This window comes from Miscanthus floridulus, chromosome 16 (assembly GCF_019320115.1).
Source record: "Miscanthus floridulus cultivar M001 chromosome 16, ASM1932011v1, whole genome shotgun sequence".
NCBI classification, from domain to species: domain Eukaryota; kingdom Viridiplantae; phylum Streptophyta; class Magnoliopsida; order Poales; family Poaceae; genus Miscanthus; species Miscanthus floridulus.
In genome coordinates this window covers 58042985-58065137 of record NC_089595.1, presented here as the reverse complement: position 1 = coordinate 58065137, position 22153 = coordinate 58042985, and the positions used below count along the sequence as shown (strand labels likewise).

General features: G+C 42.1%; 1 pseudogene; it reads left to right on the top strand.

Moving 5' to 3' along the window:
- Positions 1 to 21930, top strand: part of LOC136510723 (uncharacterized) — a 30655-nt pseudogene extending 8725 nt beyond the window's left edge.
- The last annotated feature ends 223 nt before the right edge of the window (positions 21931 to 22153 follow it).

The window sequence follows — 22153 nt, the reverse complement described above, 5'->3', positions numbered from 1 at the left end:
TTCAAAAAGCTAGTGAGGGGGTTTTCCATTCTGTTGACAACAAGACAAGTTACAATATAGACAAGGTATTGCAACTAGATAGAAGCGAAGAAGTTAGGAAAATTCTCTTCTAAGTAATCCTCGGACTCCCAAGTAGCTTCATCTTCAGTGTGTTGATTCCATTGTACTTTGTAGAACTTGATCGTACGTCTCCGAGTGACTCGATCTTTCTGATCTAAGACTCTAATGGGGTACTCGGCATAAGTCAAATCAGGTTCTAGTTCTACACCACCAAAGTCGATTTCCTGGTCAGGTACTTGAAGACACTTCTTTAACTGAGATACATGAAAGATATCATGCACCGCTGACATGTGATCTGGTAGTTTGACGCGATAGGCGACTGGTCCACATCGTTGTTGGATCTGAAAAGGACCGACATAACGGGGCGCCAACTTTCCCCGAATCCCAAAACGATGAACTCCTTTCATCGGTGATACCCCTTTGCATTTCCGCCAGCTCTTCTTGGTCTTTGGCATGAGCTCGACGAAGAGTGTTGAGCTCCTTATTAAGGTTCTCGACGTTGGCGGGGTTGCTCGAAGATCCTTCCTCTCCTAGGTTCTTGGAACTTCCTTTACCAAGCTCGTGATTTCTTGGTGCCAATTGGTGACGAGGGACTCCATGAGGTCCAGTGGACTTGCGTGCGGTTTTCTTGGTCTTTGCCATAGCCTGTACGATTTAAGGTAGGACTATAAGAATAGCTTGAGGATAATGGAGGTTAGCAAGAATGGGATTGACATTACTTACCCAACCACTATTAAGGGGAATTATTATGCAATGTGCTCAAGCATGATGCATGAATCGATCTTACGAATCTAAGTACAAAAGATTGATATAATCATAAGCACTAGATTTTCATAATACATAGGACAAACCTAATCATATTATCCGCCACAAACTTTCAAATAAGACAGGATTGAGGCTAGATCATAGGTAAGAAGAAAGAAATTGAACTTTCAAAATATCATGTTTACTTTCATTGATCCAAATCATTTTGAAGGTTTTCCAAAGTAACCTACAATGATCTTAGATGGGAACTGCTCTAATACCAGCTGTGGCAGAACCTCCTAAGGAATCGGGCCCACATGCACCTATCGTTGTCTTAACAGACCTCGGATAGCGTACACGAGTTCCCAACAACTCAACAGGTCTGTCGGGTGTCCTCGGGAAACCCGAATCATCCACGATTCTCTTTTCAAACAGGATCCCAATCACAGTCATTGCAGATTACAATAGTTTATTCAAATATATACCAGAGTAAAAGATAGCGGAAGTCTTAAGATAACATAATTACAAACCAGTTGTTTTCAAACTTACAATACCATAAGTGTTATACAACCATAGTAGCGGGATAATATTACATTAACTTTATTTATCATACAAACTAGTGCCTTGTCCAAAGGCCATTCATCACTCCTCATCGTCATTGACTTCAAACACAGACATGCAGCAGGGACCAAAACAAGCCTGCGCATGCGACTCACCTGCAACAAGGGTTAACAAACCCTGAGTACAAAGGTACTCAATAAGACTAACCCGACGTAACGGGGTGTAAGACTTTAGAGATGCAGGGATTTGGGACAAGGTAAAGATGTAGCAAAATTTAAGTCCTTTGCTAAAAGCTTACTATATTTATCCTATTCTCAAATTTTACCCCTAAGTCCTTTTAGTTCTTTATCTCAAACTAAATGTAAATTTCCCATATTTCATTCCTTCTCATTCCATTCTTCTTCTCATATTTTAGTAATTCACCAGTACTACATTGCTTCTGTAATGAATCGAGTCTCCATATCCGCGGAGCACCGGCAATTCGAATTGATTCAAGTCCCAGCTGGGGATTCCTTATCACACGACATATGTAGAACTTAATCTTGCATATATCAACCTCGCTATCGGATCTTCCTATACTAAGCCGTCTCCACGCCACCCGAGAGTACAGCACACCTCAAATCCGGCCACATTCCAGCCACGAGGGTACACGCTACTCCCGCCATCTCTCCACTCCCAGTGCGCGGGCATTTGTCTTAGTATCGGATTAGACAAAGTAGGCTTACCGGAGTATGTGACCAGTACTACAAAGTGTCTCGTTCAGAAGATCCACAATGAGTGGCCTTTAAGTGACATAGTCGGCAACATTACCCAACATTCAAGATAAGTCACCCGACTAGTCTCTAATTCATTCTAAATCCTTTCTTTCTTTGGCCAGTATGCCATCTTTGATTGTATCAAAACTTTTACTTTGAAAGCCTACCATTAAGCATACTAAGCAATCTACGCATTTATAAATGAAAACATCTTCAAGGATGGTAAACAATTATCAAGGTAGGTAATGCATCAAGTAGGTAACATTTGAATTAAACAACTTAATGCAATAAATAACATAGGTGATAACTTTTCAAAGTAAACAAGGTAATGGCTTAATGCATAAACCGGGGCTTGCCTTCGTTGACGATTTCCGGTTCCGGATTAGTACCACAATTATCAAATCCCGTGACAACCGGGGATTCTTCCAGAACTTGCTCAACTAGAATCGTTTCGTTCTCGGGTTCTACACGAAATAATAACATATGCTTTAACATGATGATAATGTAAACATGATGCTTTCACGGCACATGAAATGTAAAAACACCCGCAACCGATTTGATTTCGCGGTACAGTTGCAAGCCAACAAAACCAACCTGTAACCCTATCATTAAGAACCACACATGCGACTTGACCTAATGGATCTTGGAACCCTACTAGTCACAAAACATGACCAAAACAAGATCCAACACTAATCAAACACTTAGGGTTTGCTTTTATCTATTTTTGAATTAATTTGGAATTAAGCCCAAAAATAAACTTGTTCCAAATGACCTGAAAATTTTATGTAAGCTTCCTTATGACAAATTAGTGTACCAAAACAAATTTCATAATTTTTGGAATTATACAGTGACCTACAAAAATCATGGAAATTGCATTTTTCAATTAATGGACTGAATATTTGAACATTCAAAATTTATCCAAATTTCAAATTTCAAATTTTTAAATCATACTAGAACATGTACAGAAGCTACACAAAAATTTTCAGAATTTTTGGATGTGTAAATAAATTCATACAAAATTGCAAAATTGCTGCACTATTCAAAATCAGAAAATAACCAAAGCTCACTGTTCTTCTTCCTCAGCTTCACTGACAGCCTGGGCCCGCTGTCAGCGACACAACGAAATCACGGCGGCGCTGCCCTCACCGGCCGGCCGCAAAATGCGCCGTCGGTGATGTTCTGGCGAAACCGATAGCACCAAAGTGATCTACTCTATCCTACGAACTCATTTCCAACCACAGAACGGCAGCAGGCGCGCCGGAGGGAGGTCCACGTCGGCCATGGCGGCTTGGACACGACGGCGATCGACGTAGCTATAGCTACGGTGCAGTAGAGTCTAAATAAGAGCAAGCATCGCGTTCAGTGTCTCACCACGATCACGTCTGTGGGCTTGGTGAAGGCGGAGATGCACCGAATCGTCGGGACCACGTGAAACCGAAGATGGCGGAGCTCCGGCCGGACTCGGGGAAGACGATGTCGTGCGGCGGCACTGGACTTCCAGGAGCGACCCGATCAGGCTTGGGATGAGCAGGAAGACGAGGCGGAGCTACTGGCGGACGCTACTGACTCAGGACGCTACGACGGTGACGAATTACGCGAGTGCGGGTAGGACACCGGCGGCGAGCAGTCGACGGAAAACTTCGAATTGACGACGGCGTGCTCCTATTTATAGCAAGAAGGAGGGCGTGCGGTGTTGACAACACACGGGCGAACTTGCCACGGAGGTTTGGGCGTGTCACAGCGCGTGAAAGCGGTGAAAACCGATCGGCGGTGAACTCCGCGTGGCGCCGGCGGCAAGCAGTGAGGTGTAGGTCGATTTTTTTGAAAAATTTACAAAACTGCCATTGCGTCCATTTCTCAAATTACTCTCAAATTTTCTAAAGAAGTTGAAAATCTCCAAAAATGAAAGTTGCTCAACTTTTCAAGTACTACAACTTTGGTTTAAGAAACATTTTCAAATTCTGCCTCCATTTTGAAATTCAAATTTGGGGTACATTTAAAGATTTGAATCATTTCAAAATTACTCCAAATTTTATATGTAAACTTGAAAAACTTTGAATACCAAAGTTGATCTTCATAAAATAATCTCCAACTTTGCTTTTTGCCTCAACCCCAAATTCCTCATGGATTTTGAATTAGTTAAAAGGGGCAAAAAGGACTTTTATAATTTGAATGTGAATTAAAATTTGATTTGTCTTCCTTTTACTTAAATTTTTATTTTTGACCAGTAACATGGCCCATTAGGGTTATTTGAGTCAAATGACACATGGTCTCATATGATCACATTAAATTTGACCCTTGTGGTCATGATCTTTGTTTAAGGTTTTTGAAACACATCACATGAAATAACAACATTATGAAATAAAGATTATATAGTGAATGCATTCAAAATTTTCTACTATATGAATGCTTTGCAATGCACATGATGACATGTCAAATTTTAGTATTAGGTCAAAACACCAGAGGTGTCTACATCTAGTAATTTAGTACTTGCTATACTTGTTCTTGCTAGTTCTTCGATTGCTTGCTGGACGAGTGCCCTAGTGGCCGGGTGACGTGCTCCACAAGATCGCGACAGCTATTGGAGGTGGTTTATCGGTTGCTAAGGCGCAGCTTGGAAGGCTGTAGTCGGGCCATGAACGTCATCTCCACCCATCAATCGAGTTATCCCACACCTCTCATCGAAAGATCGGGAACAAACCCTAGCGAGATCATATCAGAGGTTGCCACCTCTTAGATGGCTTGTTGGTGGTCTTCGTCGAAGCCCGCAAGAAGCTTGTGCGGCGCTCCATAGAAGTGCTTTGTGTGGGGCATTGTGCTCGCCCCACGGGAGCCGCGAAGAGCAACTTTAGTAAAGCGTGTCATTGAGCTACCCTCACCTTCAGGGTAGGTTCTTGCGGTGCCCGACGTGCGGGCTTGGCGGGTGATGCCAATTAGCCGCCGAACCACCAAGTGAGCGGTCAACACAACGGGGACTAGCGTGTTGGCAAACACGTGAACCTCAGGAGAAAAATCATCGTGTCAACCTTGTTCTTCCTGTTGGTTTGCATCCCCATTACACAAGCTTGCGATTACTTTCATATATATTGAGCTTGTGTTGTTGCTTTTGTAATTAGTTAGCTTGTGTAGCTTGCTAGTTATCTTCTTGCTTGTGTAGCATAGAAGTAGCTCCCTTGCGTGGCTAATTTGGTTTGTGTAACCTTGTTAGTCACATTGCTTAGTTTGTGTAGCTAAGTAATTGTGCTCTCTAATTTGGCATTGATTACCTTGTTATTGAGCATTGCTAGTGAGCTTAGCTGCCTTTGTACTTTTGCTTACTAGCATGTGTAGAAGCTCCCTTGGTGCTTAAAGTATTAGTGGCATAGGTTTGTGTGACCTTGCTCCTAAAATTGGTTAGGTGAGCTCTAGCTAGCCTGGCACCTTTGTTGCTTGATTAGTATCTGTGCAAGGTGCTAGTGAACATAGATAGAGGGGTGTAGTCTTGGCTAGACCGATAGTTTTAATTCCACACTTATTTCGGTTAGCCAACGTGATTAAGTTTTAAAAAGGACTATTCACCCCTCCCCTCTAGTCACCATCTCAACCCTTTCAATTGGTATCAGAGCCCAGTCTCTCATTTGTGGTCTTCACCGACCCGAGAGGATGGCAGCTTATGGGCTAGATGTTGATTGTCCACACATTTTTGATGGCACACACTTTACACGATGGAAAAATTGGATGATATGTAATTTTAAATATGTATGCCCTCAAATGTGGTGGATGGTAGATGTAGGCTTTTCTCATGTGTTGGATGAAGATAATCTAACTCAAGCACAAGAGAAATGCCTAGATCTCAACATCCATACTACTAACATCATGTATAGATCTTTGCATGATTGCATATTTGGTGAGATCATTAACATGAAGACCGCCCATGAGATTTGGAGTTATCTCAATAAGAAATATGGGACGGTCTTCGATGATGATGATGAACCCAAGAAGGAGGCACATGAGTGTGTTGAGCATGACCACAATTCGATGATTGTGGAAGATTGCTCCACCTCATGGTCAAGTGATGATGATAATGATCATATCACAAGATCACTTGACAAGATTGATGATGATGCCACAAGTGATGCCAATGATGATGCTACTCCATGCACACTTGATGGTGATAATGATGGATCATGCTCGGGCTATGAGAGTGATGATTCTTCAAGCTCTCCAACTACATCACATTGCTTCATGTCACAAGGTGACACTAAGGTATCTAATGCAAATGTGATTGATCTTGATTCATATGAGGAGCTTCTAGATAGATATGGTTGCATGATCAAAGCTTTAGAAAAAGAGATGGCTAAAACCGAGAAATTGAAAAATAAAAACTCTTTTCTAAAGAACACATGTGAACAACAAAAGCATCTACTTTATGTTACTACTTGTTCACATGAGGAGCTAAAATTGGCTCATGAGGAACTTAGTGTTGCTCATGATAACTTAGTACAAGACCATCCTTTTCTCACTAAGGAGATTTCTAATGGAAAAACTAAAACTAGTGAGAGCTCATCACATGGGTCAATTGATCAATCACATATTATTGCTAACCCTTGTGATGTAGGCAAGAAACATGTATCCACCTCTTGTGATGATTTATTAGATATGCCATGCTCTTCATAATTAGATGCTTGTTCTACTTCTATGTCTTGTGAGACTAACCTTTTGAAGGAGAACAATGAGCTTAATGAACAAGTGAAGAAATTGAGCAACAAATTAGAGAGGTGCTACAACTCTCAAGTCACCTTTGAGCATATGTTGAAGACTCAAAGAAACTTTGGTGACAAGAGTGGAGTTGGCTTCAAGACTAGCAAAGTCAATCATCAAGAAAGCCGCAATGACATAAGTGGCATTAGCTTCAACAAGAGCAAGATCAAGGGCAAAAGATGGGGCAAGAGAAGATATGAAAGAGAGATGAAGAAGCAAGAACAAGAGAAGCTCTCTCATTTCATGTGCTTCAAGTGCCATGAGGTGGGACATCTTACAAATGGTTGCCCCAATGAAGAAAAGCTCAAGTTGAAGAAAGAAGAAGAGAGGCTAAGGCATGTGAAGTGCTTCAAGTGCCGCACTTAGGGTCATCTTACCTCAATGTGCCCAACCAAGCAATTGGTGAAGCAACAAGTGAAGCCTCAACCAAAGCCACAAGTTGAGCAAGAGAAGACACCCCAAGAGCAAATCAAGATCAACCATGAAGATGGTGGTGATTTAATGATGATGAAGAAGAAAACAAGAAGGGGTGGAAAGGCAAGGCATCCAATGCAAACCCAAGATGCCAAGATGATGAGCAAGAATGAAGATGAGAAGAAAGATTATGCTCACATCAAGTGCTTCAAGTGTGGAAGCATGGGACACTTTGCCTCTAAGTGTCCTACCAAGCTTGAGAAGAAGGCTCAAGCAATCCATGAGAGGCAAGGCAATGAGAAGCACCACATGAGCAAGGAAGAGAAGGCTCAATCAAAGAGAAAGTGCTACTCATGCCAGGAAAGGGGACACATGGCACATTCATATCCCCTAGGTGAAATTTCTAAGCCTATTTCAATTGATGATCATGATATGCTTAGAAAGGATGGTGATGGTACCTCTATGGTTGCTATTGCAAAACATCCTGCTACTCATACTAAGGCTTTGCCTAAGTATGTTGCTTCTAACTTGAGAGGACCCAAACTTGTTTGGGTACCATCAAAAAGTGGATGATTGATTGTAGGTACCATCGGCATTGGAGACTTGATTCAATTGATCTCACATTTTTCATCATATGTTGAATCAAGTTATGAAGCTTAGTGCACATCCAAACCCAATGCCAAGAGAAAATTGAGTGAAGTCCAAGTGCTACAACATACAAGTGTCAATTTCAAGTTGTTGGTAATTTATTGGATATATTTGATGACTTGTAAATAATTGAGTTGAAGCTTGCTAGTTGGATGATCATTAGCTAACCAAGGTATATTTCTTATTGATCATTTCATTTGGGTGCATATGAGTTGATTGAATTGGATAAATATGCAATGTTGCTTGCTATGAGTTGATTGAATGGATAATTGCTTAGTAATTAAGTTTGGATTGATTTGTGTTGGATAAGTTCATAAGATGACTTTTAGTAAGTGGTTTGAATGGATATATGTCTTATGGAAGTATTCAAACAAGTTAGTTTCAAGTTTGATTCATATTTGATGAAGTATAGCTCAATTGTTGAAATCTGTCCTATAATTGAGAATCTGAGCTAGCTGTGATCTTAGCCATATTTGAGTAATCAACACTTATTGTATTGGCATAAAAATTGGTGTACATGCTCTAGACTTATGGTATAAGATGCTATACAATTTTCATGAGAATTGGATAAGAAATGCTTCGGTTTTGGAGTAGATCTTGTCAGCTATAGTGCAGCAGTTTTCAGCATGTAGCAGTGGTGGAAGAATTGATATATGGGAGCAATCTAAAAGTTAAATGAAGCTCAAATTTTTACAGCTGCTATATAACTTAGTTAATCACATCTCCACCAAATTTCGTGGCATTTGGATTTGTACTTTGGGAGATATGCTTATTTCTTTGAAGGGTACAGAATCTGCCAGAAAAGTGACAAATATTAGATTAATCTAGAGTCACTTTGATTGAAAGGTCCTCAAGATGGAAATATGTTTATAAGTAATTGAGGTACCTAAGTTTGGTTTTGAGATGATCTAGAAGCATGACAAGAAAAGAGTACAAGGCCATTTGATTGTGTAGTGTACTTTGCACACCTTTGGTACTTAAGATGAAGATCAAGATCAAACTCAAGATGAAGATGAAAGTTTAAGTTCTAGTGAGTATTGGAAATCATTTGGTAGAAAGAAAAGGACTTAAACAAGAAGAAAGAAAAGCACTTAAAGAAGGAATCAAGGTTACTCACCAAGTTAAGTCCATCACTTGGATCAATCAAACAAGTTATTTCAAGTGAGTGTCAAGAATGGTTCTTGGAGAGAGGTCACTTCTCCCTAGTGTAGGGGCTTGCCGCCTATGTGTAGGTGAACCAAGTGTGGTACTTGGAAGGCTAACATGGAAGTGGTGATCCGAGAAATATTTGAGATGCTTAGTTGAAGCAATCAAAATGGTTGATCAAGAAAAGCAAGCAACACCCAAAAGAGAGCTAGTATCAAGTGGTATTCTCAAATTGATCCTCTCATGCAAGCAAAGATCAAAAGATAAAGCAAGCCAACCACAACAAGAAGGTGCACTTGATCATAAGTGGTTTCATTTCATATGGGTGAAGAATGGAATTCAACATGGTATCTATTGGTCTTCACCAAGCTTACAATTGGATTTCACATTGCTATTGGAGTAATGAATTGGAATCTATGTGACTATCCTCTACTCCAACATAGCAAAGGTATCATTGTAATGTGCATGATCATTTCATCCCTTACTAGTATGCGGTTAGTGCATATAGTACATAATTCATAGGATCATGCATAACAAATGAAATGCTTAAATTCATAGCCTACCACTATTGTTTGAATGATTACTTAATCTAGTGGTTAGTACATGAATTTGTTCATAAGCTAGTGAACCCAAGTACTTGACTCAATTTGGATTGCTAACAAGTGACAAGTACAACATTAGCAAGATAACCCTTGCAAGAGGTGTGAAGAAGCTTGTCATTGGTTCAAACCGGACTTGGAAGCTTAGGCAAATCAATTTAGTTCAAATCAACCATAGAAGCTTATAATAGTGATAAGAGTACAAGCACAAGACAACAATGCAAATGGATATCTAGCTTGTATGTTTCAAATGGTATCTAGACTCAAGTATTTTATCAAGAATCTACAAATGATGTCTAGATCAACTCACGAGTGATATCCTATAAGTGGTACTCATAAAGATAGCAAATGTTCTGGTATTTATTGATAAATCAAACAAGTGGTTCCATACTAGAAGATTCTTTCAAGTGGTATTACATCTATATATGATATCAACCATGAAAGACGATGGTTCCACAAGTGATCCTCAACTTTAAGTGATCATCAAATGAAGAATGCATCCCTCAACTACAAGAACTCAAATGGATGACCCATGCTATCACATAGGGGGAGGTGTACCACAAATTGGTATCAAGAAAAGATTCTATGTGTGGTATTTCAAGAAGCCCTACACAAGATTCAAGTGATACGACTTTCAATTGGTATTAAATTGGTATCTACAAGTGGGGTCATTCCAACAATCAAGTGATGTCCATCAAAAATACAAGACTCAAGCCTCAACCATCTACCCCAAACTTTGCATCAATGAGAAGCTCACCTTTTATGGAAATTGATGACAAAGGGGGAGAGATTGTACAAAGATATAAAATCTTGATTGAATGGGGGAGAGATTAAGATTGTACAAGGGGGGAAATAAGATATGAAAGCTTAGGAGGTTGGACATGAATATGGACAAAGAGGGAGCAACATTGGAGAAAAGAGATTGATCAAAATTCTTGGACAAGAGAAGCACACAAGTAGGAGGAGCAAGCTCATGAACCTTGATTGATTGCATTTGATATGTGCATATTCATGTGCTTGCTTGCATTGCATAAGTTTTTAAATTCAATATGCATGCTTGTGTGGTGTATGCTAGTTATAGAACTTGAATGATGATTTGATAACTAGCATGCATAGGATGATAGCTAGACACTTGGTATGCTTTTCAAGTAATGCTAGTACCTTGCTTTTAATGTTGATCTTACAAGGTATCTAGTGCTTTTATTTCCAAGTGATATCTAGCTAACCATGGTGCTAAGGATGAACTTCAAGGTGCAACTCCGATTGGTACACGCTTCAAAGGTTTATTCTATACACCTTAGCATCATTTGGTAGTAATTACTCTCCCACAATTTTAATCTATGCATATGTGCGAGCTTCAAATCAAACTCTCTAGCACATATGTAGGGGGAGCTAATACTACCATCTTGGGTTTGTGGTACTTGTCCAAAATCATTTTCACATGGTAAAATTGCTTGGGCAAGCAACATGAATCTAAAAGAGCTTAATTTCCATATCTTTGTAGAGTTGTCATCAATTACCAAAAAGGGGGAGATTGAAAGGTCCTTGTGTGGTTTTGGTAATTGAGTGACAACCTAGGTGGACTAATTGTGTTTATGTGAGATACAAAGGTGATTAGTTCACAGGTACATATGTGTGAGCAACATATGTCATGAAGGTGAAAATGGCTTGGAGATGTTGCAAAGCTCACACATGTGGTGATGAAGGAGCTCATTGCACATGAGACATGACATTGAGTCATGTGATCAAAGGTGGAGAAGATTAAGACAAGACTTGGCTTGATGGACCGGTTGCAAGCGTGAAGGGCAAGTCAGAAGCTTTGGAGTGATGGACCGCGTGGCGGTGAAGCTTGAGCAAGACTTGGCGCCGATGGACGAAGGCAACGGTGAAAAGCAAGTGAAGTCAAGATCGATGAACCAATATGATCACTTGATGATATGAAGTGGATCATATCATTGTTGATCGTGTTGGTGCATGTGTTGCATCGACATTGGAGGAGATGGAATGGAATGCGCAAGGCAAAGGTATGACCTAGGACATTTCATTTCACTGGTCAGAGGTGTGTAGAAAAGTTTATGACTGAGTTTAGGATAGATGGTCATACTATCAAGAGGGGCAAACTTGTTTGCATATCGGTCATCTATGTGCCACTTGAGTGATCTAACTTTGCATCGTCGCTAGGATTGAGTGACGTGACAAGTTGAGTGGCTAACCCTTTGGGAAATAATTGTGAAAAGCTAACACACATACACATGGTGGTGTACACTTGGTGGTGTTGGCACATTTACAAAGGAGATGAAGTTGGAGTTGATGTGTGCTGACAAAAAATGTGACACACTGTGCCTCACACACAGCAAGCCGGAAAGCGTGGCTTCAATCGGGTCCCCGGGTGCTTCGTGATCCGAAAACGTGCCAGTCAGTTTGACCTGAAAAAAACTAACAAGGGATAAAACAGTTAAATACCAAACCGGAACATGTCGGGTGAGACCAGACAGTTCCATATATACGGCCATGAAGCCACTTACAACGACATATAGCTATAGAAAGCTGTCTGCCAACAAGTTTATAAACCATTTAGCTAATCGTAAGATGAACGCACATAAAGATCCGATTGCCGAATGCATGTGCATGGGAAAACATGTTTGAACAAGTGAAATTAATTATGAGTTAATGCGTAACCAAGCTCAGCAATCCAGCTGAGTTGGGGTCCATGAAGAAGGAACATGCAAATAAACACAATTAAACTAATCAAAAACCTGCATCTGCCGCACGACGCCTAGTTTCGTTAAAGTTTAAACGTAATTAACATGCATGAACCCACGACATGTGACAATCTAGATTAGAATAATTCAGCCATTATGAGCATGTTATCTATTTGCAAAGGTAATATGAAAAAGCAATGATCATTGAAGTGCGAATAAAACCATAAGAGAGGGCCGAACAATATCAATCTAGATTGGGCAGAAGTGTGTTGCAAATATATAAAATATTTGAAACATGCAACACGGGATAACTTAATGAATCTATTTAGATTTTGCCGTATCTAATAGAGCCGATAACTGTCTTGCTTTCACTAAGCATATTGAGCAAACACCTGTCGCACGGTATCTACTCATAAACAAAGCATAAGCAAAGACTTCTTGATTGTCAAGCAAAGATCCGCCGCACGACCATTGAAAACAAACAAGACTACTTGCATCACGTCTAAATCCACCGCATGATACTAAACATGATAACAAGGTTGTCGGAACTTACGGAGGTCGACGGATCGATGACTCCTCTCAAAGAACTCGACGACACGACAAAAGGACTCGAAAGTTGGCACGGGGCCGGTTGTATTGATTTGGTTGTGAACGACTATTACAATGGTCGAGGGTCAATATTTATACCCTAGACAAAACACGAGTCCCAGAAGACTACGATTTACAAAGGAACTTTTAAACAAACTTGGAAACTTACGATCCCTTGCCCTAAACTCTCAGAGTCCTTTATTATTACAACTTTCATCTTTTCGATCGGCTTTGCCTGCCATCTTCTGCCTTCCCGAATGGAGTCACCACCTTCTGAAGTAACCGATTGCACAAGCATTTAGCCGACCGCTCGTTTTGTTTGCCGAATATCCTTCTTCCCGCATGCGGGTCCACCTGTCATCCTCCAGAGTCGACCAAAATCTAGTGTTAACAATGTGGATCAACTCAGTGGAGAAACGGAGATGAGAAAGGTCCCATAGAGTGGACCGGACTCTGGTCACGCAGTGACCGAACGCTGAGGCTCAGCGTCCGGTTAGTGGTGGCAATCAGCGTACAGCGTCGGTCAGTCGATCGGACGCTGGCTCTAAAAGTGACCGGACGCTGGAGGCAGGGTCCAGTCCTGTTGTCGGATGAAGTAGTGTCACTGGAGAGTGACCGGACGCTGGGGCTACGTCCGATCACGTCCGACCGGACGCGTCTGGTCGGGGTCGGTACCTTACTGTAAACGACCAGACGCTGAAGGTCCAGCGTCCGGTCAGTTGAAGCTGCTGCGTTCGGTCAAAAAATGACCGTTGAGATCGAAAGAATGCTGTTGAACGTAGGTGACATGTGGCTGTCATCGAGCGATCGGACGCTGAGGTCCAGCGTCCGGTCAGCACGACCGGAGCATCCGGTCGGCCCGACTATTGCCCAGTGAAGGGGTAATGGCTCGTTTAGCCCTTGGGGCTATAAATAGAAGTGGCCTTTGGCCATGGCTGGTGTTGAGCACCTTGGGGGACTTTGTGTCCATGCTTGAGAGTGCTTAGGAGCCCTCCATCTCACACATACTTGATAGTGATCATCCGATTATGTGAGTGAGCGATTCTAGTGCGATTGCATCGTGAGGTTGCATCGAGTGGCACTAGGTAATCGAGTTGCAAGCTGGTGGTGCTTGTTACTCTTGGAGGTTGCCACCTCCTAGACGGCTTGGTGGTGGTCTCCGTCGAAGCCCGCAAGAAGCTTGTGTGGCACTCTGGAGAAGTGCTTTGTGAGGGGCATTGTGCTCGCCCCACGGGAGCCACGAAGAGCAACTTTAGTAAAGCGTGTCATTGAGCTACCCTCACCTTCAGGGTAGGTTCTTGCGGCACCCGACGTGCGGGCTTGACGGGTGATGCCAATTAGCCGCTGAACCACCAAGTGAGCGGTCGACACAATGGGGACTAGCGTGTTGGCAAACACATGAACCTCGGGAGAAAAATCATCGTGTCAACCTTGTTCTTCCTATTGGTTTGCATCCCTGTTACACAAGCTTGCGATTACTTTCATATATATTGAGCTTGTGTTGTTGCTTTTGTAATTAGTTAGCTTGTGTAGCTTGCTAGTTATCTTCTTGCTTGTGTAGCATAGAAGTAGCTCCCTTATGTGGCTAATTTGGTTTGTGTAACCTTGTTAGTCATATTGCTTAGTTTGTGTAGCTAAGTAATTGCGCTCTCTAATTTGGCATTGGTTGCCTTGTTATTGAGCATTGCTAGTGAGCTTAGTTTGCTTTGTGCTTTTGCTTACTAGCATGTGTAGGAGCTCCCTTGGTGCTTAAAGTACTAGTGGCATAGGTTTGTGTAACCTTGCTCCTAGAATTGGTTAGGTGAGCTCTTGCTAGCCCGGCACCTTTGTTGCTTGATTAGTATATGTGCAAGGTGCTAGTGAACATAGATAGAGGGGTGTAGTCTTGGCTAGACCGATAGTTTTAATTCCGCACTTATTTCGGTTAGCCAACATGATTAAGTTTTAAAAAGGACTATTCACCCCCCTCTAGTCGCCATCTCGACCCTTTCACTGCATCCGATCAACATCAGAGATCATCCATAGGGGCATTTTGCTGACCGGGCGCATCCGGTGGGTGATGACCAGACGGAGGTCAGAGTCTGGTCAAAGCTAACGGCTCTATCTAACACTATGATGTGTACTACTAACCCGAGCGTCCGGTCACCCTGACCAGCACGTCCGGTCACCCCGAAACTTGCTGAGTTGGCCTCCAACTGTTATGTTTTGAATGAGGGGGTATAAATACTTATCCCATTCGTTCATGGGAGGTCTCTTGCCTAATTGTTTAGCTGTGAAACGCCTTTGGAGTGCAAGGGAGAGCAAGAGCCTAGTGTGGTGATTGAGAGTTGATAATCCAAGATTAAGGACCTCACTAGTGCATAGGGAGTAGCAAGTGTGCATCCACCTTTCTCATTAGGCTTGTCTTGGTCAAATGAGAGTTTATGCTTGTTACTCTTGGTGATCGCCATCACCTAGATGGCTCAGTGGTGGTTGAGATCTTGGTGATCATCCGACGGAGCTTGTGGATGACCCAAGTCATGTTGTGAGCGGTTGTGGGCGATTCACCATGACGGACTGTTAAAGAATCAGCCCGTAGAGAGCACTTGATCCTTGCGTGGATCAAGGGGGAGCTACACCCTTGCGCGAGTGCTCCTTTCTCTCTATATATATTTTGAGCATTTACATTTGTTGTGTTCCTTTCTCTCTATATATTTTGAGCATTTACATTTCAGCAATTCATTTTATGTCTTTATATTCCTAGAATTGTCATGCTAGAGTAGGATTAGAACCTAGGGTGCAAAACTTTTGTACGACAAAACAATAGAAACACATTGTAGACACAAGGGGTGAAATGGGCTAAGTGTTGGGCTTAATTATTGGAAAAAAATTAGAATTAGCCCAATTCAACTCCCCCTCTTGGGCATCTTGATCCTTTCAACGCACTCAAATGAAAACATTGTCTTTGGAGACAATTCAAAGGGGGATGTGATTGGTCTCAGTAAAGTTGCTATAACCCTTGAGCATTCAATTAGAATGTATTACATGTTGATTCGTTAAGTTACAACTTGTTGTCCGTTTCTTAATTGTGTGAGATGGGCTACAATTATCTCTTTACGGATAAGGGTGTGAAAGTCTTTAGAAGGGAGGATTCCTCTATTGTCTTTATGGGTCGATTAAAGAACAAGCTTTACTTAGTTGATTTCAATAAAAGTAAAGCTAAGCTTGAGACTTGTTTAGTGGCAAAATCTAGCATGGGTTGGCTTTGGCATCACCGACTAGTTCATGTTGGGATGAGGAACTTGGCCAAACTTCTAAAAGATGAACACATCCTTGGGCTAACAAATGTTCACTTTGAGAAAGATAGGATTTATAGCGTTTGTCAAGCCAGAAAGCAAGTTGGCGTACCTCACCCACCAAAGAGCATCGTGACCACCAAGCAACCATTGGAGCTAATACATATGGATCTCTTTAGACCGGTCACCTACCTAAGTATCGGGGGTAACAAATATGGTCTTGTTATTGTTGATGACTATTCTTGTTTCACTTGGGTATTTTTCTTGCATGACAAGTGCCAAGTTCAAGAGAAGGTGAAGATATTTGTTAGAAGAGCTCAAAAGGAGTTTGGTCTTCCCATCAAGAAAGTGAGAAGTGACAATGGGACCGAATTCAAGAATACTCTAGTTGAGGAATTTCTTCATGAAGAGGGCATCAAGCATGAGTTTTCAACTCCATACACCCCTCAACAAAATGGTGTAGTAGAGTGAAAGAATCATACACTCATTGATATGGCAAGGACAATGCTAGATGAGTACAAGACACCAGACATCTTTTGGTGCGAGGCCATCAACACCGCTTGCCATGCCATTAACCGCCTCTACATACACAAGAAGTTGAAGAAAACTTCATATGAGCTTCTAACCGGTAATAAGCCTAAGGTGTCTTACTTTAGAGTGTTTGGGTGCAAGTGTTTCATACTTAACAAGAAATCCAAAACCTCTAAGTTCGCATCTAAAGTTGATGAAGGTTTTCTTCTTGGTTATGGATCAAATGAACATACCTACCATGTCTTCAATAAAACCTTCGGGAGAGTTGAGATTGCGGTAGACATGACATTTGATGAATCTAATGGCTCTCAAGTGGAGCAAGTTGATTCAAGTATTGTAGGAAAGGAGGATTCATTCATGTGAAGCAATCAAGCAATTGGCTATTGGTGATATTAGACCACAAGAAGATGAAGTCAATGAAGTGGTGGTTCCTCAAGTTGTTGCTGCACCTATTTCCACTGATGTACCTGATGCTACACTACAGCAAACACCTGCTACAACTCCTACATGCGACAGTGCCGCACCTACATAGTCAGCAACAACTGATTCGACTCCAGCTCGTGGATAAAACCTACAACCCATATTTGAGCAAGAAAATGATGAAGGTCCAGAAGATGAACAAGAGGCCTTTGAGCATCCAAGGCTAAGGCAAATAATACAACAGGATCATCCCATTGACAACATCCTTGGGGGTCTTTGAAAGAGGGTAACAACCCAATCATATTTAACAAATTTTTGTCAATATTACTCGTTTGTTTTCTCTTTCGAACCGCTTAAGGTAGAACAAGCACTTGGAGACCCGGATTGGGTGATGGCCATGCAAGAAGAGCTCAACAACTTTAAAAGAAACCAAGTGTGGACCTTGGTGGAACAACCCAATACCAATGTCATTGGCACCAAGTGGGTCTTCTGCAACAAGCAAGATGAGAATGGAGTGGTGACAAGAAACAAAGCAAGATTGGTTGCTCAAGGTTTCACTCAAGATGAGGGCTTGGACTTTGAAGAAACATATGCACCGGTGGCAAGGCTTGAATCAATCTGAATGCTTCTAGCCTATGCCACTCATCACAACTTCAAGCTATATTAAATGGATGTGAAGAGTGCATTTCTCAATGGCCCTATTCAAGAATTTGTCTATGTTGAGCAACCACCGGGCTTTGAAGATCACAAGTTTCCCAACCATATCTATAAACTCCAAAATGCGCTCTATGGGCTTAAGCAGGCACCAAGAGCATGGTATGAATGCTTTAAGGAATTCTTGCTTAAACAAGGCTTTGAAATAGGCAAAGCCGATCCTACCCTTTTCACTCACAAATTTGGCAAAGATATATTTGTGTGCCAAATATATGTCGATGACATAATATTTGGTAGTACTAATCATTCTTTTTGTGAGGAATTTAGTAGGATCATGACTAAGAGATTTGAGATGTCCATGATGGGTGAATTGAAGTTCTTCCTCGGATTTCAAATCAAGCAAGTGAAGGATGGAACTTTCATTAGCCAAACAAAGTACACCCATGATATGCTCAAGAAGTTTGACATGGTGAATGCCAAGCCTATCAAAACTCCCATGCCAACCAATGGACATCTAGATCTCAATGATGAAAGGAAAGCTGTGGATACTGAGGTATATCGCTTCATGATCGGCTCTCTACTTTATTTATGCGCATCTAGGCCCGATATTATGCTTACTGTGTGCATGTGTGCTAGATTTCAAGCGAACCCAAAAGAGTGTCACTTAGTGGCCGTTAAGAGAATCTTGAGATATTTAGTACATACTCCTAACCTTGGCTTGTGGTATCCTAAGAGCTCTAGGTTTGATCTACTTGGGTATTCGGATTCCAATTACGTCGGTTGCAAAGTAGATCGAAAAAACACTTCGGGGACATGTCAATTCCTTGGACGGTCCCTAGTGTCTTGGAGTTCTAAAAAGTAAAATTGTGTAGCCCTTTCCACTGCTGAGGCAGAGTATGTTGCAGCCGGTGCTTGTTGTGCTACACTACTTAGGATGAGGCAAACCCTTTAAGATTTCGGATGTCACTTCACTAAAATCCTACTCTTGTGTGACAACAAAAGTGCCATAAAGTTAGCCAACAATCTCGTAAGTCATACAAGAACTAAGCACATAGACATCCGACATCATTTCTTGAGACCACGAAGCCAAAGGAGATATCGAAATTCGCCATGAGAGCACCGAAAAACAACTAGCTGATATCTTCACTAAGCCTCTTGATGAGTCAAAGTTTTGTGCTTTGCGTAGTGAGCTAAATATACTTGATTCTCGTAACGTGGTTTGAACTATAGCACACCTTGATTGATGAACTAGCATGGATAGGAAAAATGAATTGGAAAGGTTTAAACATTGTGCTTCAAAATGTTTTTTCATAAAAAACAAGTGCATTATGATCATTGTTTGTATTGATTATTTGTTGCTGATCATAGTGTGCTTGAGATATGTGTCCATATCCTATATATAGAGGTATTTAGTTAGTAGCTAAATTTGCTGTACTGGGGAGTGCTGCTATGCCGTGCCTGCCCTATGGCAGTGCCGCACTATGGCAGTGCCACGTGTGGTGAGCGGCAGTGCCGCACTTTGAATTTTAACTAGAAATTCAGCCCATATCAGCTATTACCATGGGGCCCATCTTACCTCTTATTTCTACTAGCCCCCAGGGTAACTCTCCCTCATTCACCACAGCTATCGCCGCCACCCCCCTCTCTTCATCGCACACACAGGCAGCCACCGACGCCGCTCGTCCTGCCGCGTCACCACCTAGCGGCACTACCGAGCCCACTGCTGCTCTTCCCCCCTCGCTGCCAGCAGCTGGAGTAGCTCGTGGATGGAGCTAATTCATTTCTTTCCTCCTCAATCTACGTAAATCAAGGTGAAACCGTAACCTAGTCTCGATCTATGCCATGGAGCTCTATCTTTGTTGAATGATGGTTTCTAGTGACTACATGATTAGGGTAGAAACTAGTTTGATGAATGAATTGAATCAAAACAAAGATTCATTGGTTGAGCCTCATATGTACCCGTAGCAGTGTCGCATGTTGGGTGCGGCAGTGCCACACTCAACAGAATGAATGTGCAAATACAGATGTTGTTCCATTGATGACTCTCTATTTTAGTTGGATCTATGCATCATATTTATTTCTATCCTAAACATGTAGCTACTTTACCTACATTGTAGACAACTCCATGTATTTGTTTAGATCTACTCATTTAGAGATTGTCTAGTGGTTTAGGAGAATGGTTGAGAAATAATCTGAATAGTTGAGAAGAAATGGATCATGGGAGAGGTGAAGCACTAGGTGCGGCAGTGCTTGCACCCTCTGACCAGTTTTGTTTAGGGTGCTTTCCTAACTCAAGATTTGAATCATCTCATCTATCCAAAGTGTTTTACAAGTGTTCTTTTGTACCCCTTATGTACAGTTTCTTATTTGGACCTATATTTGTTTGCATAGATGGCTTTCGGAGGTGATGATGACCGGAGGGGAAAGAGGAAGATGACCGAAGCCTTGTGATAAGCAGATGTCTCATCATGGTCATGGCAGGACCAGTAGGGGGCAGCAGTAGTGCAGCAGGTAGAGATGTTGCCAGAGACAGGGAGAAGAGAGATCAGATGATCTAGGATGAGGAGAACTTGGAGAGGGCTGGCCGCACTATTCCTCCAGGTGCTTGCCCAGATACTCCACCTCATCTTGAGGAGTTCGACAGGAGCTACATTAGAGAGTATTCTGAGGATATAGTTATGAGGCGTCCTGCTGACACACATCCTCATCCCATGCTCAATTATGCGGGAAAGCTAAAGATGGTGGAAGAAGCACGGGAAAACAATCCCTATGAGCAGCCAAAGGATTTAGGGATTGACTACTAGGTTTTGGAATGAGTTTATTCCAACTTCTATGCATCTGTGAACTTCAACTCTAAGAAATCCAAGGTCGTCAAGATGCAGTATGTTGATTGGGAGGAGGTGAAGGGAAAGAATGAGCCTGAGTTCAATAAGGTAATCAAGGCTTGTGAGTTGTTTGGCCTCACTGATATTATGAGCTTTAGATATAATTGGAATGAAGGAGTGCTAGCCTAGTTCCATGCCACTTTCTTCTATAGTATCTACACTGATGAGATTCACTAGATGACTGAGGGATGGCATTATAGAGTTGATTTTGTGACTTTCAGCCGGATCCTTGGTTTTGGAGAGGAGGAGCGAGGCTTCACTTACATTCATGATGAGGCTAGAGCCTGAGATCCATGATATTGCCTATATGTGGATTGACAGGAGAAGTGTAGATGGGAAGGTCAGTGGCCTGAAGAGCTATTATTACATTCTAAATAATTTGATCAGGCACACTATCTATCCTAAGGATGGAGCAGCCTCTGATCTTAATGTCTATGTCAGGAATGTGCTTGCTAGATTTGCTCCTAGAGGTGACAGGTTTAATCTCCCTCGCTTCATGTGGCGTGAGTTGAGGAACACCATGGAGGATGGGAGAAAGGGGATACCCTATGCCCCCTATCTCATGTTTATGATTGAGAGGGTAACTGGCTACATATTTGAGAAAGATGGTCTTCACACCGTCTACAAGATTGAGAAGACCCAAGGAGCAGGTGCTAGTAGGGTAGTGAGACGCTCTCCATTAGTTGTAGACTGTGCCTGAGTCGTCCCACTCTAGGCCTTGCAAGGAAAAGAAGATGGAGAAGTTTGGGAAGTGGATCAAGGCTATTTTCACCACATGCACCTATGCAGCGAGGACCGCATATTAGGACCGATTGGAGAACCATAAAGCAAACCGGGAGGCTAGAGAGCGTGCAGGGCTGCCACCTCTTTCTCCAGTTCAGTCACCGCTGAGGTTTGATGACCTCCCTAGTCTTTCTGAGATAGATTCAGAGGATGAGGAGCAGGAGCAGGAGCAGGAGCAGGAGAAGCCAGAGCTTGATCCTCACACAAGTTTGAGGTCCACCTTGCAGTCCATGAGGAGGAGCACTAGGCGTGAGCACCACACTTTGACCACTCATCGCCAAGGGAGGGCGGTGGTGTCTTCTTCTTCTTCCTCCTCCTCCTCCGACAATGATGATGACAGTGGAGAGGAGGGCGTTGCAGGTGCTAGTGGAGCTGCTGGTGGGGATGATGTCGATTGGGACACCATCCAAGAGGATAAGGAGTGAGTGTTGGTCTTTCTTCTTTTCTTCTCTTTTTGGTGCTTTATGCCAAAGGAGGAGAAAATTAGAGGGGTCAATAATTTTTTCGATGCCATGGAGAGGAGGTTGCTATAGCTAGAGTCATGTTCGTATCCGTTTAGAGTAGTCTTTGTTAGGTGAGAGTTTGAGAGTCCATTAGAAACTTTATTTATGTAATAATGCTACTTAAGTACTTTATATATGTGTAGGA